The sequence below is a fragment of the Rhinoraja longicauda genome, chromosome 28, assembly GCF_053455715.1.
Source record: "Rhinoraja longicauda isolate Sanriku21f chromosome 28, sRhiLon1.1, whole genome shotgun sequence".
Lineage (NCBI taxonomy): Eukaryota > Metazoa > Chordata > Chondrichthyes > Rajiformes > Arhynchobatidae > Rhinoraja > Rhinoraja longicauda.
In genome coordinates this window covers 28,097,015-28,111,629 of record NC_135980.1, presented here as the reverse complement: position 1 = coordinate 28,111,629, position 14,615 = coordinate 28,097,015, and positions in this window count along the sequence as shown.

Below are 14,615 nucleotides of genomic sequence, written 5' to 3'. Positions count from 1 at the left end.
ACGTCAGGCACTAAATGCAGATATCGTTCAACGCGTTCCCCCACGCACGCACGCACGATTGGGAACATGCAGATGCTGGTTTGCAACGAAGGTAGACACAAAAATGCTGGAGTGACTCAGTAAGGACAGGCAGCATCTCTGGAGAGAAGGAATGGGTGGGCGTGTCGGGTCGAGACCCTCAGTGGCAGTAACATATCATACGAGAAGGGATGTACAAATCATAGAGTCGTGGAGACTTACAGCGTGGAAAGAAACGCGCCTTGTGGCCCAACTTGCCCATGCCGACAAACATGTACCATCTACACTAGTCCCACTTGCCTGCACTTGGCCCATATTCCTCTAAACCTGTCCTATCCATGCACTTGTCTAAAAGTCTTTTAAACATTGTGATAGTACCTGCCTCAACTACCTCCTCCGGCAGCTTGTTCCAATCGCCCACCACCCTTTGTGTAAAAATGTTATCCCTCAGGTTCCTACTAAATCTTTCCCCCCTCACCTTAAGCCTATGTCCTTTGGTTCTTGATTCTGCTACTCTGGGCAAAAGACTGTGCATCTACCCAATCTATTCCTCTCATGATCTTGTACACCTCTATAAGATCACCCCTCATCCTCCTGTGCTCCAAGGAATAGAGTCCTAGCCTGCTCAACCTCTCTCTACAGGTCAGGCCCTCGAGTTCTCTAAACCCATAATATCCATGTACCTGTCCAGAAGTTGAGAGGTGCTGTGGATAATCCCAGCTGAGTGGAAACCCAGGACCATGTACAGAGCCAAAGGAATCGAATAGCGACTTCAGGTCAAAGCTTAGTTTAGTTTAGAGATACAGCGCGGAAACAGGCCCTTCGGCCCACCGAGTCCGCACCGACCAGCAATCCCCGCACGCTAACACTGTCCGACACACACCAGGGACAATTTACAATTATACCAAGCCAATTAACCTGCAGACGTGCACGTCTTTGGAGTGTGGGAGGAATCCAGAGCACCTGGAGAAAACCCACGCAGTCACATAGAGAACGTATAACTTCCGTACAGACAGCACTTGTAGTCAGGACTGAATCAGGGCCTCTGTTGACGTAAGGCAGCAGCTCTACCACTGAGCCACTGAGCCACTGTGCTGCCCTTAGCTCTTTGTTCTTAAAACATTTTGAAGGTAGAATATCCAACCCTGCAAAACACTCGTAGGCGCGCCGCAGATAAGTGGAAGATCATCTCATGTATTAATCATGTCTGGCCACAAATGGTATTTTATTGATAGGTTAGGTAAAAATTTCCATTGTAATTCCAGACAGCGCAAGGCATTTTTATTTGTTGTTGTGTAATTATGCACCACCTGATGGTGGGATCAGCGCGGCACGGTGGGATCAGCGCGGCACGGTGGGATCAGCATGGCACGGTGGGAGCAGTGCGGCACGGTGGGAGCAGTGCGGCACGGTGGGATCAGGGCGGCACGGTGGGAGCAGTGCGGCACGGTGAGATCAGGGCGGCACGGTGAGATCAGGGCGGCACGGTGGGAGCAGTGCGGCACGGTGGGAGCAGTGCGGCACGGTGAGATCAGGGCGGCACGGTGGGAGCAGTGCGGCACGGTGGGAGCAGTGCGGCACGGTGAGATCAGGGCGGCACGGTGGGAGCAGTGCGGCACGGTGAGATCAGGGCGGCACGGTGGGAGCAGTGCGGCACGGTGAGATCAGGGCGGCACGGTGGGAGCAGTGCGGCACGGTGAGATCAGGGCGGCACGGTGGGAGCAGTGCGGCACGGTGGGAGCAGTGCGGCACGGTGGGAGCAGTGCGGCACGGTGGGATCAGCGCGGCACGGTGGGAGCAGTGCGGCACGGTGGGATCAGCGCGGCACGGTGGCGCAGCGGTAGAGTTGCTCCCTTACATGGCTCAGAGACCCGTGCTCGATCCTGACGATGGGTGCTGTCTGTATGGAGTTTACACGTTCTCCCTGTGATGGCGTGGGTTTTCTCCGGGTGCTCCGGTTTCCTCCCACATCTCAAACACGTACACGGCTTGTAAGTTAATTGGCTTCGGTAAGTCGTAAAATTGTCCCTAGTGTGTAGGATAGTGAAGCCTGTAGAGACATAGAAAATAGGTACAGGAGGAGGCCATTTGGTCCTTCAAGCCAGCACTGCCATTCATTGTGATCAATAGACAATAAACAATAGACAATAGGTGCAGGAGTAGGCCATTCGGCCCTTTGAGCCAGCATCACCATTTAATGTGATCATGGCTGATCATTCACAATCAGTACCCCGTTCCTGCCTTCTCCCCATACCCCCTGACTCTGCTATCTTTAAGAGCTCTATCTAGCTCTCTCTTGAAAGCATCCAGAGAATTGGCCTCCACTGCCTTCTGAGGCAGAGAATTCCACAGATTCACAACTCTCTGACTGAAAAAGTTTTTCCTCATCTCAGTTTTAAATGGCCTACCACTTATTCATAAACAGTGGCCCCTGGTTCTGGACTCCCCCAACATTGGGAACATGTTTCCTGCCTCTAATGTGTCCAACCCCTTAGACTCGATGGGCTGAATGGCCTAATTCTGCTCCTATGACTTATGACCATGAGATTCACTGGAATGGTGCCTGGATTGGAGGGCACTGTTTGTAAGGGGAGATTTGAAAGGCTGGGCATATTCTCCTCAGACAACAAAGGGTGAGGGGTGAGAGACACAAAGTGCTAGAGTATCTCGGCGGGGTCAGGCAACATCTCTGGAGCAAAAAGGATAGGTGACGTTTCGGGTTGGGGGGTGGGGGGGGGAATTGTGAGTGGGATGGCACTCATGAGATTGCTTTGCTAGGAGCTGGCATGGACATGATGGCCTGAATGGCCTTTCTCGCTGTAATAAATAAATAACCTCATCAGCGATATAAAGCTTGTGACTTACTCCAACTGCCGACAATATTCAATACTTAATTTAGCAAAAAGTCTCATTAAAATTAAACTTCAGGATAGAGTCTGTGTGCATCGGCAGGACTTTTCAATTACACTAGTCGGCGTGTGGAGATCAAGATGTTCCCCTCAGATTCTGAGGTTCGGTGTTCAGAATTTGAATACCAAAATTCAGCAGCAGGATAATGGACAATAGACAATGGACAATAGGTGCAGGAGTAGGCCATTCGGCCTTCGAGCCAGCACCGCCATTCAATGTGATCATGGCTGATCATCCACAATCAGTACCCCGTCCCTGCCTTCTCCCCATACCCCCTGACTCCGCTATCCTTAAGAGCTCTATCCAGCTCTCTCTTGAATGCATTCAGGGAATTGGCCTCCACTGCCTTCTGAGGCAGAGAATTCCACAGATTCACAACTCTCTGACTGGAAAAGTTTTTCCTCGTCTCCGTTCTAAATGGCCGACCCCTTATTCTTAAACGGTGGTTGTTCAGGATTCTTGGAGGCTGCAGGTCAGGGACACCGGCCCCCACCGCAAACTTGTTCCAAACGCACCGTTCTTGCTGCTCTGTAAGAAGGGGATGTGTCTGAGAGCCATCAAGTCACACAGCGTGGAAACAGGCCCCTCGGCCCAACTTGCCTGTACCACTCATAGAGACATAGAAAATAGGTGCAGGAGGAGGCCATTCGGTCCTTCGAGCCAGCACCGCCATTCATTGTGATCATGGCTGATCATCCACAATCAGTAACCCGTGCCTGCCTTCTCCCCACATCCCTTGATTCCGCTAGCCCCGAGAGCTCTATCTAACTCTCTTTTAAATTCATCCAGCGAATTGGCTTCCACTGCCCTCTGTGGCAGAGAATTCCACAAATTCACAACTCTCTGGGTGAAAAAGTTTCTTCTCACCTCAGTTTTAAATGGCTTCCCCTTTATTCTTAGACTGCGTCCCTTGGTTCTGGACTCCCCCAACATTGGGAACATTTTTCCTGCATTTTTCCAGTCCTTTTATCGTTTTATACGTCTCTATAAGATCCCCTCTCATCCTTCTAAACTCTAGTGAATACAAACCCAGTCTTTCCAATCTTTCCTCATATGACAGTCCCGCCATCCCAGGGATTAACCTGGTGAACCTACGCTGCACTTTCTGAAACAATCATGTAAGAAGGAACTGCAGATGTTGGTTTAGACCGAAGATAGACATAAAATGCTGGAGTAACTCAACAGGACAGGCAGCATCTCTGGAGAGAAGGAATGGGTGACATTTCGGGTCACTAAAAGTTAGAAGGGTCTCGACCCGAAACGTCACCCATTCCTTCTCTCTGGAGATGCGGCCTGTCCCACTGAGTTACTCCAGCATTTTGTGTCAATCTTCCTGAAACAATTCTTTAGGTTCCAAACGACTTTTTTAAAATGATTTTTTGGTAAATGATGAGTGAGAGGGAACTAGTCATTTATATGTTTTTCATTTCCCTTTTGGCAACTTTGAACAGAGATTGCTCACAAAGTTCTGATTGACCGCCGCATTCTTTTCCTTCAAAGGAAACATCATATCTTTTCAATCTTCTTCTTGCGTTTGAGGCAGCAGAAGTTATGAAGTTGCTTCTGCTATCTCTGTTAGTTGTCGTTCCGCTGACTGAGGTCAGTTGTCAGGGCTCACCACGGGGAGGTCGACAACGTCAGCCCCATATCTTTTCAATCAAAGATAAAGTTAGAAAAACGCTGATCTAAGAATAGGCCACCTCCCCCCAGTCTGTAGAAGGGTCCTCTTCCAAAATGTCGGCCACCCTTTTCCCCTCCAGAGATGCTGTCCGACCCGCTGAGTTACTCCAGCACTTTGTGTATATCTTTGGTAAAAAACAGCATCTGTAGTTCCTTATTTCTACTTCAGACTTTATATGTATTGCACAATTATGAGGCCCAATTTAGGACTCCCTGCTAGGTGGCTCAGCGGTAGAGTTGCTGCCTTACAGCGCCAGAGACCCGGGTTCGATCCCGACTACGGGTGCTGTCTGCACGGCGTTTGTACGCTCTGCCCGAGATCTTCGGTTTCCTCCCACGCTCCAAAGACGCTCAGGTTTGGCTTGATATAAGTGTAAATTGTCCCTCATGTGTGTAGGGTAGTGATAACGTGCGGGGATCGCTGGTCGGTGCGGACCCAGTGGGCCGAAGGGACTGTTTCCGCGCTGAACCTCTAAAAACGAAAGGCATCATCTTGCAGCTTTTAGCAAAATCTATTCTGGGAGCTATGGATAACATGAACTTCCCAGAGTGTAAAATGGTACGCTACCCAAGATCCCTGGATAACACCATTGCAAGTCCTGGTTACAAGCACAGCTCCAATTCCAAGGGGGATTCTGAAATACAGTACAACAACCCATCTTCCTTGGGTTCAATGGTTCAATGATTTCTTTATTATCATGTGTGTCAAGGTGCAGTGAAATACTTGTATCGGGAGGAACTGCAGATGCTGCCTTAAACCGAAGACAGGCACAAAGCTGGAGTAACTCAGCGGGTCAGACAGCATCACTGGAGAAAAGGAATAGGTGACGCTTTGAGGCCTCCTGATCCGAAACGTCACCTATTCCTTTTCTCCAGAGATGCTGCCTGACCCGCTGAGTTACTCCAGCTTTGTGTCTATCTTCGGTGTAAAACAGCATCTGCAGTTCCTCCCGATACAAGTATTTCACTGCACTATAATATCCAGATATAGACACAGAATGGAAAGATTATGGGCTGTCTAATTAGGATCGAGGATTAAATTTGTCCTAGTGACCCAGCCAGAATCGATGTGGCTGCTTCACATTAATTTCCATATAATTAAAAAGCAGGAACATCCTAACAAAACTGGAGGCAGAACAACATCCTAACAAAAGATGGTATCACAAATCAATCCTGTCAACTAATAACTTAGTCTTTTTTCTTATTAGAGATACTTAACAACTTTGTCATAAGATTTTCCATTACTGCTTTTTTGATTAGTACCACTTTTTTACAACCTTCAATTCATTGGGGCAGATGAGAAATGGAACAGGGCCAAAAGCAATTCTGAAATAATGGCTTCTCCAACTTCAAGTAGCCCTTGCTTTCCCTCTCTCTCCATCCCCTCCCCCTTCCCAGTTCTCCCACCAGTCGTACTGTCTCCGACTACATTCTATCTCTGACCCGCCCCTCCCCTGACATCAGTCTGAAGAAGGGTCTCGACCCGAAACATCACCCATTCCTTCTCTCCGTCTCTCTGTCCCGCTGAGTTACTCCAGCTTTTTGTGCCTTGTCCCCATAACCTCTGACATCTGTACTAATCAAAAATCAATCTATCTCTGCCTTAAAAATATCCACTGACTTGGCCTCTACAGCCTTCTGTGGCAAAGTATTCAATAGACAATAGACAATAGGTGCAGGAGGAGGCCATTCGCCCCTCGAGCCAGCACCGCCATTCAATATGATCATGGCTGATCATTCTCAATCAGCATATTGAAAGCTGGAGTTTCGTTTCCTGCCTTCTCCCCATACCCCCTGACTCCGCTATCCTTAAGAGCTCTATCTAGCTCTCTCTTGAATGCATTCAGAGAATTGGCCTCCACTGCCTTCTGAGGCAGAGAATTCCACAGATTCACAGCTCTCTGACTGAAAAAGTTTTTCTTCATCTCAGTTCTAAATGGCCTACCCCTTATTCTTAAACTGTGGCCCCTTGTTCTGGACTCCCCCGACATTGGGAACATGTTTCCTGCCTCTAACGTGTCCAACCCCTTAATAATCTTATACGTTTCGAATCCCACAGATTGACTACCGTATGCTTTCCATTTAGTTTAGTTTTGCTTAGAGGTAGATCTTGGAAACTGGCTCCTCAACACACCAAAGATAGACACAAAATGCCGGAGTAACTCAGTGGGCCAGGCAGCGTCTCTGGAGAGAAGGCATGGGCGACGGTCGGATCAAGACCCTTCTTCCTGTCCCGCTGAGTTACTCCTGCATTTTTGTGTCTGTCTTCGGTTTAAACCAGCATCTGCAGTTCTTTGCAACACACCTCCTCAACACACCGAGTCCACACCGATTATCGATCACCCGTTTGCACCAGTTGTGTGTTTTCCCACTTTCCGCGTCCACTCCCCACACGCACGGGGCAATTTATCGTCAAACCCGCCCGTATTTGCGACGCGGTGTGGAATCCCTGGCGGTCACAGGGAGAATGTGTAGATTCCACACAGACGCCACACAAGGTCAGGATCAAACCCGGGTCTCTGACGCAGTGAGGCAGCAGCTCTCACAGCTGCACCACTGCATTGCACTTAGATAAAGATAGACAATAGGTGCAGGAGGAGGCCATTCGGCCCTTCGAGCCTGTACGCACCGCCATTCAATGTGATCATGGCTGATCATTCTCAATCAGTACCCCGTTCCTGCCTTCTCCCCATACCCCCTGACTCCGCTAGAAGATAGAAGAAATGTAGCATCAATAAGGGAGATTTAGGGTCACAGTTGAAGAATAAGGGGTAGGCCATTTAGGACTGAGATGAGATTTTTTTTTCTCCAAGAGAGTGATGAATCTATGGAATTCTCTGCCACAGAAGGCAGTGGAGGCCAAATCACTGGATGTTTAAAGAGAGAGTTAGATTTAGTTCTTAGGGCTAATGGAATCAAGGGAAATGGGGAAAAAAGCAGGAACGGGGTACTGATTTTGGATGTTCAGCCGTGATCATATTGAATGGCGGTGTTGGCTCGAAGGGCCGAATGGCCTACTCCTGCACCTGTTTTCTATGTTTCTATGTAATATCAGCCCATATTGAAGCACTGGAAAGATGATTTAGTCGAATTCATTAGTTTGAATCTATTAGGCTGGATTAAAGAAAAATACCAGGGCTGTCACATTAATGGGGTTTATGCCATAGCAGATCAACAAACAATGGGAAAGATACGGAGGAGAACATTTGCACTTAAGTTATGGAAAGATGCAGGGTATTTTATATCTATCTTTAGTAAAGCTGTCAGTGTTGCAGAATAAGAGCTTTCAGTGTTGATAATGCAAGAGTGATTTCAATTATCCTAATACGTGTTGGGATGGCAACTGAAAGAAGTGAATTAGTTCCTGCAATGTGCATCCAAGGAGTTATCTGATGAAGATGTTTCCAATCCTGTGAAGCAGGAGGAGTGATGGGTCAAAGTCTGGGAGGTGAAGTTGAGCAGGCAGATCATGTTCGGGAACAATGAACATGAGGTTCAGTTCCCCTCTCTTCCCCTCCCCCTTCCCAGTTTCCACCTCATCCCCGGGCACTTTCCCCTGCAACCGCACGAGATGCAACACCTGTCCCTTTACCTCCCTCCTCAACTCCATCCAAGGACCCAACCAGTCTTTCCAGGTGAGACAGAGGTTCACCTGCACCTCCTCCAACCTCATCTATTGCATCCGCTGCTCCAGATGTCAACTTATTTACATCGGCGAAACCAAGCGCAGGCTCGGCGATCGCTTCGCTCAACACCTGCGCTCGGTCCACGTTGGCCAAATTGGTCTCCTGGTGGCCGAGCACTTCAACTCCCCCTCCCACTCCCAGTCTGACCTTTCTGTCATGGGCCTCCTCCAGTGCCATAGTGAGGCCCACCGGAAATTGGAGGAACAGCACCTCATATTTCGCCTGAGCAGCTTGCAGCCCAGTGGTATGAACATCGACTTCTCCAACTTTAGATAGTTCCTCTGTCCCTCCCTTCCCCTCCCCCTTCCCAGATCTCCTTCTATCTTCCAGTCTCCACCTATATCCTTCCTTTGTCCCGACCCCCTGACATCAGTCTGAAGAAGGGTCTCGACCCGAAACGTCACCCATTCCCTCTCTCCTAGATGCTGCCTGACCTGCTGAGGAGCTCCAGCATTTTGTGATTCCTTCGATGAGGTTAAGTTTAATTTAGAGATACAGCACGGAAACAGGCCCTTCGGTCCACCGAGTCCGCGCCGACCAGCGATCACCATCTTCAGTCTGAAGCAGAGTCTTGACTCGAAAAGTCACCCATTCCTTCTCTCCAGAGATGCTGCCTGTCCCGCTGAGTTACTCCAGCATTTTGTGTCCATCTTCAGTGTACACCAGCATCTGCAGTTCTTTCCTATAATAACTGTCGTGCATTTTACTTTACTGTAGAGGATGCTATCAGTGCAGTGATACTGTATGTGAGATTGTGGTAATATTGATAAGATGTATTGATGATATAAGCAGGTATGGAAAAGGTTGACAATCCTCAAAGTTGAAAACTCACACTACAAATTGGATCCCATTGACGCAAGGGTATTGAAGGGGGAGGAGGGGGTGAAGGGGGTGGGTAGGAGGGAGAGGGGGTGGGGGAGGAGGGGGAGGAGAGGGGGTGTGGGGGGTGGTGATGGGGGGAAGAGAGAGTGGGGGTGGGAGGGAAGGGGGACTGTGAGGGTCAGGGAAAAGGGGAGAGTGGGGGGAGAGAGTGGGGGAGGGAGGTAAAGGTGGGTGATGGGGAAGGGGACAGGAGGGGGGGGTGGGGGGAGGAGAGAGGGAGTGTGGGGGGAAGGGGTGGTGGTGGGGGGAAGAGAGTGGGGGGTAGGGGGGAAGGGGGACAGTGGGGGTGGGGGAGAGTGGGGGGGAGGAGGACGGTGAGAATGCAGGTGGGGCGAGTGGGTGGAGGGGAGGGTAGGGGTGGGAGGGGGTGAGGAGAGAGTGGGGAGGCGGGGGTGGGTGAGGAGGGGTGGAGGAGAGAGTGGGGCTGGGGAGGAGAGAGTGGGGCGTGAGAGTGGGGCTGGGGAGGAGAGAATGGGGGGGTGGGGGAGGAGAGAGTGGTGGAATGGGGGGTGGAGGAGAGTGCGAGTGGGGGTGGGAGGGAGAGTGCTACTGGGGAGGAGGGTGGGGTGGGGAGGAGGGAAGAGTGCAGGTAGGGAGGAGGGGTGGGGGGAAGGGGACAGCAGGGGTGGGAGGGAAGAGGGGGTGTTGGTGGGGGATGAGAGAGTGGGGGTTGGGGAGAAAGGGGACAGTGGGGGTCAGGGAAGATGGAAGAGTGGGGGGTAGGGAGAGGAGGGATAAGGGGGATTGAGTAGGGGGGTTGAGGATGCTACACCAATACAGGAAAGGCTTTGGGTCCAAGGCTCCTCGGTCACACCCTCTCCCCTTCCCTGTACCGCCTTTAATTGCGCTCCCCCTCCCCTGGAGGAGCACGGCACCACAGTGAAGGAGAAAGAAGATGGCCGCTGGCAGGACGGTGTGAGAGACTCCCTCTCCCCTTTCCCTTCCTCACCCACCCCTCCACTCTCCACCTCCCCTCCTCCCCCCCCCCCCATTGAGATTCTTTTTCTTTTTTTAAGAGACAATTTATTTTAAAGAAAAAACGCGATTTCCCCAGGTCGCAATGGAAACCCTACGAGGAACTTGTCAATGTGCTTACATACATTTTTACATTTATGTTAATGCATGTACAATATTTGTTCATTTCAATAAATAATAATCAAATGCAGACAGTTATTTAACAATATGTTAAAGATTAGTTACATTTATACAGTCTTACAGTTACAACCGGCCCTTTGAGGGCAACCATAATGCTGATGTGGCCCGAGGTGAAAATGAGTTTGACACCCCTGCCTTAGGGGAACATTGGTGAGTAATCATAAGAGGCCAGATGACTGATAGGAAGAATTTAGGCAGCACATTGGCGCAGCGGTAGAGTTGCTACCTTACGATACCCGAGACCCAAACTCAACCCTGACTAGGGGTGCTTGTCTATACGGAGTTTGTACGTTCTCCCTGTGACCATTGGGTTTTCTCCTGCTGCTCCAGTTTCCTTCCACACTCCACAGACGTACAGGTTTGTAGGTTAATTGGCTTCTGTAAATTGTAAATCGTCCCTCTAGTGCAGGATAGTGCTGGTGTACGGGATAATCGGAGGTCGGCGTGGTCTTTCGGTGGGCCAAATGGCCTGTTTCCACGATGTATCACTAAAGTCTAAAGAATAGGGAGGTCGCTCATAATTCGAATGGCGCAAACCTTGAGAGGGACAGAAGGATCTCAGTACAAACACGCCAATCACCAAAATAAACCGGACTTCAGCAATGCCTCAAATAAAACAGAGATATAAAGTCAAAAAGTAGGAACTTAAATTTTGGAAAAAAACAGTAACCCCCACAATTAAAATGTGGATTACGGAAATGACCGAGACCTTGCATTTGGTAAAAATAATTGACAAACCAGATCTATTTTTTAAAATATGGTCTCCATTTATTGAGTTTTTAAAAAAGTAAATGGGTTTGTCACAAAACTAAAATTTAAAACTAAAGTTAAAACTTGAGTTTAGGGTGGATGTACAACTATACTCATTAACTCCCGGATCTATCCCCATAATCTTTATGTTAGTAATTCTCTTTTTCTTTGCTCTCTCTCTATTAGTTTATAGTCTTTTTTTCCAGCCTCTTTTCATCTTTATTTTTTCTTTAAAAATTTAAAAATTGAAGCTATGTAAGAACTCTATAACCAGTTTGTCGTTTATTATTATTTGTACATATGCTTTAAAAAAAAATTAATTAAAAAAAAAAAACCATTTAAAATATATATATATATTTTTTTTTTAAAGTAGGAATGAGAAACCTGCATCAAACCTTAATAACCCCCATGCAGAATGTTGCAGTTCTGCTTAGCCTCTTATGAAAAGGATATGGAGCCACACGAGAGGATTGCCAGAATGATGCGAGGTCATACCGATCAGGGAAAGAGGAACAGAATGGGTATCTTCTTCTGAGAAGAGATACAAAATGCTGGAGTAACTCAGCAGGGCAGGCAGCATCTCTGGAGAGCAGGAATGGGTGGCGTTTTGGGTCGAGACCCTTCTTCTTTTGAGAAGTTACCTAATCAAGGTCCTTAACATTGCGGAAGGCGCTGGTAAAGTGGACGCAGCGAAAATGTTTCTCTTAATGGCAATGAGCATAACTGGACATCGTCAATGAAGTGGGACAGCCAGGCATGGGAGGTGACAAATTCAATCAACACTACAAGCTAGGTGGCAATGATAGTCTATAATTTGCACATCCCCTCCCTCCGTCCTTCCCCTACCCTAGTCATCGTACTAGTTTCACTTCAGTCTGAAGAAGGGTCTCGACCCGAAACGTCACCCATTCCTTCTCTCCTGAGATGCTGCCTGACCTGCTGAGTTACTCCAGCATTTTCTGAATAAATACCTTCGATTTGTACCAGCATCTGCAGTTATTTTCTTACAGTACTAGTTTCACCATTGAGTTTGTTGTTCAGTTTGAGTCCTGTTGAGTTTCACTGTCTGTATAACTCGTTATCACCAAGCTCGTGACCAACAAGGGATCATTGTGGGCTCCACAATTTCTTGACCATTACTCTTTGCATCTCTTTCATTTGTTCAATACCGCTCTATATCACCTACTACTGTATGTATCTCTCGAATCCCTTTCCCCTGACTCTCAGTCTGACGAAGGGTCTCGACACGAAACGTCACCCATTCCTTCTCTCCAGAGATACTGTCTGACCCGCTGAGATACTAAAGCATCTTGTGTGTCTCTTTCCTATTTGGTTGCCTAGCAACCTGATCCAATGACTACCGACCATCTCGCCCGGCAGACTTTTCATCCTGCATCTATTATATTATATATCTTTTTATAAATTAAGTGCTAATAATGTCTGGAACTTTCTCAGGCTCGCATGACCTTTTCAATCGAGACACAAATGTCACGAGTAATTTCTGTTTTAACTTCAATGATGCCGTGGATGATTTTACTTCCATAATTTTGACAGTAATGCAGGAGTAAAACTAGGTGAACTCCACTCATGAACTTCTCCCCCCCCCCCCCACCCCCACCGATTCTCTCCCCCACCCCTCTGACTTAACTGGCTTGTTATTGTGCTTTGCTTTACTGAATTTGCACGATTGTTTCCAGATGTAGAACATCTGTGAGCGTGGAAGGAACACCAAGGTGATGTCTGTGTCTACCTACCATCAATGCAAGATAGACAACAAAACTCCAACAGGAATCGCAGAACAACCTTCAAAGCCGATCCATTCATAATACCGATCCATTCAAGGGGGGAGCTGGGGCAAGCACATTAATGACAGGGGAGAGGGTTACATGGTTCAGTTTAGTCGATAAATCTAGTGGAGCATTAAGATCAGAATAGACTGCCCGGACCATACAACCTTGTCCAAACCTGACCTCTTCCAACACATAGAAAATAGGTGCAGGAAGAGGCCATTTGGCCCTTCAAGCCAGCACCACTGCCATTCATTGTGATCATGGCTGATCATCCACAATCAGTAACCTGGGCCTGCCCATATCCCTTGACCCCACTTGCCCCTAGAGCTCTATCTAACTCTCTTTTAAATTCATCCAGTGAATTTGCCTCCACTGCCCTCTGTGGCAGAGAATTCCACAAATTCACAACTCTCTGGGTGAAAAAGTTTGTTCTCACCTCAGTTTTAAAAGGCCTCTCCTTTATTCTTAGACTGTGGACCCTGGTTCTGGACTCGCCTAAGATTGACACAAAAAGCTGGAGTAACTCAGCAGGTCCGACAGCACCTCTGGAGAAAAGGAATAGATAGAGCTCTTAAGGATAGCAGTCAGGGGGTATGGGGAGAAGGCAGGAACGGGGTACTGATTGAGAATGATTAGCCATGATCACAATGAATGGCGGTGCTGGCTCGAAAGGCTGAATGGCCTCCTCCTGCACCTATTGTCTATTGAATAGATGACGTTTTGGGTCGAGACCCTTCTTCCATCACCTTCCTGGTGGGCTGTGTACAAGTACCTGACAATGCTCCAGTGGGATTTGTCCTTTTATTGTGCAGAATGCACTAGCATTTTTCACAAGCTTGAACTGGAACAGGCTTGGAAGGTGACTAATCCCATCTTCAACACCACCAGCTAGGTGATAACAAAAGTCTATATTTGCACAGTTTTTCCATGGAGTCAGCTGCTTTTTATTGTCACAAATGCTCCGAAAGTTAATTTTAGGATAAATAATGAGCTGGCAGATTTAAATTTCAATGACATTTATTTAAAGAAAATTGAGGAGTTGCTCTGTTATAGCTGTGGGATACCACACATCCCTTCATCTTAATTTGCCCTGTCAACTCCGTCTGTGAATATTTTTCTTGCCCCCAATACAACCATCTGAATTTCACATTCATAACATCATAAGTGATAGGAGCAAAATAAGGCCATTCGGCCCATCAAGTCTACTCCGCCATTCAATCTATCTCTCCCTCCTAACCCCATTCTCCTGCCTTCACCCCATAACCTCGGACACCCGTACTAATCAAGAATCTATCTATCTCTGCCTTAAAAAATATCCACTGACTTGGCCTCCACAGCCTTCTGTGGCAAAGAGTTCCACAGATTCACCACCCTGACTAAAGAAATGTATCCATCTCCTTCCTAAAAAAACATCCATGAATTCTGAGGCTATGACCTCTAGTCCTAGACTCTCCTAGAAACATCCTCTCCACATCCACTCTATCTAAGCCTTTCACTATTCTGTATGTTTCAATGAGGACCATTGTGGGTCCCTCCTCCCCTGGGTCATCGGGCAAGGTCTGATTTGTTCTGTAGGTTTCCATGTCCCAAGTATCATATGATGAAAGACTGATAGACTCGGCTTGTACTCGCTGGAATTTAGAAGATTGAGGGGGGATCTTATAGAAACTTACAAAATTCTTAAGGGGTTGGACAGGCTAGATGCAGGAAGATTGTTCCCGATGTTGGGGAAGTCCAGAACAAG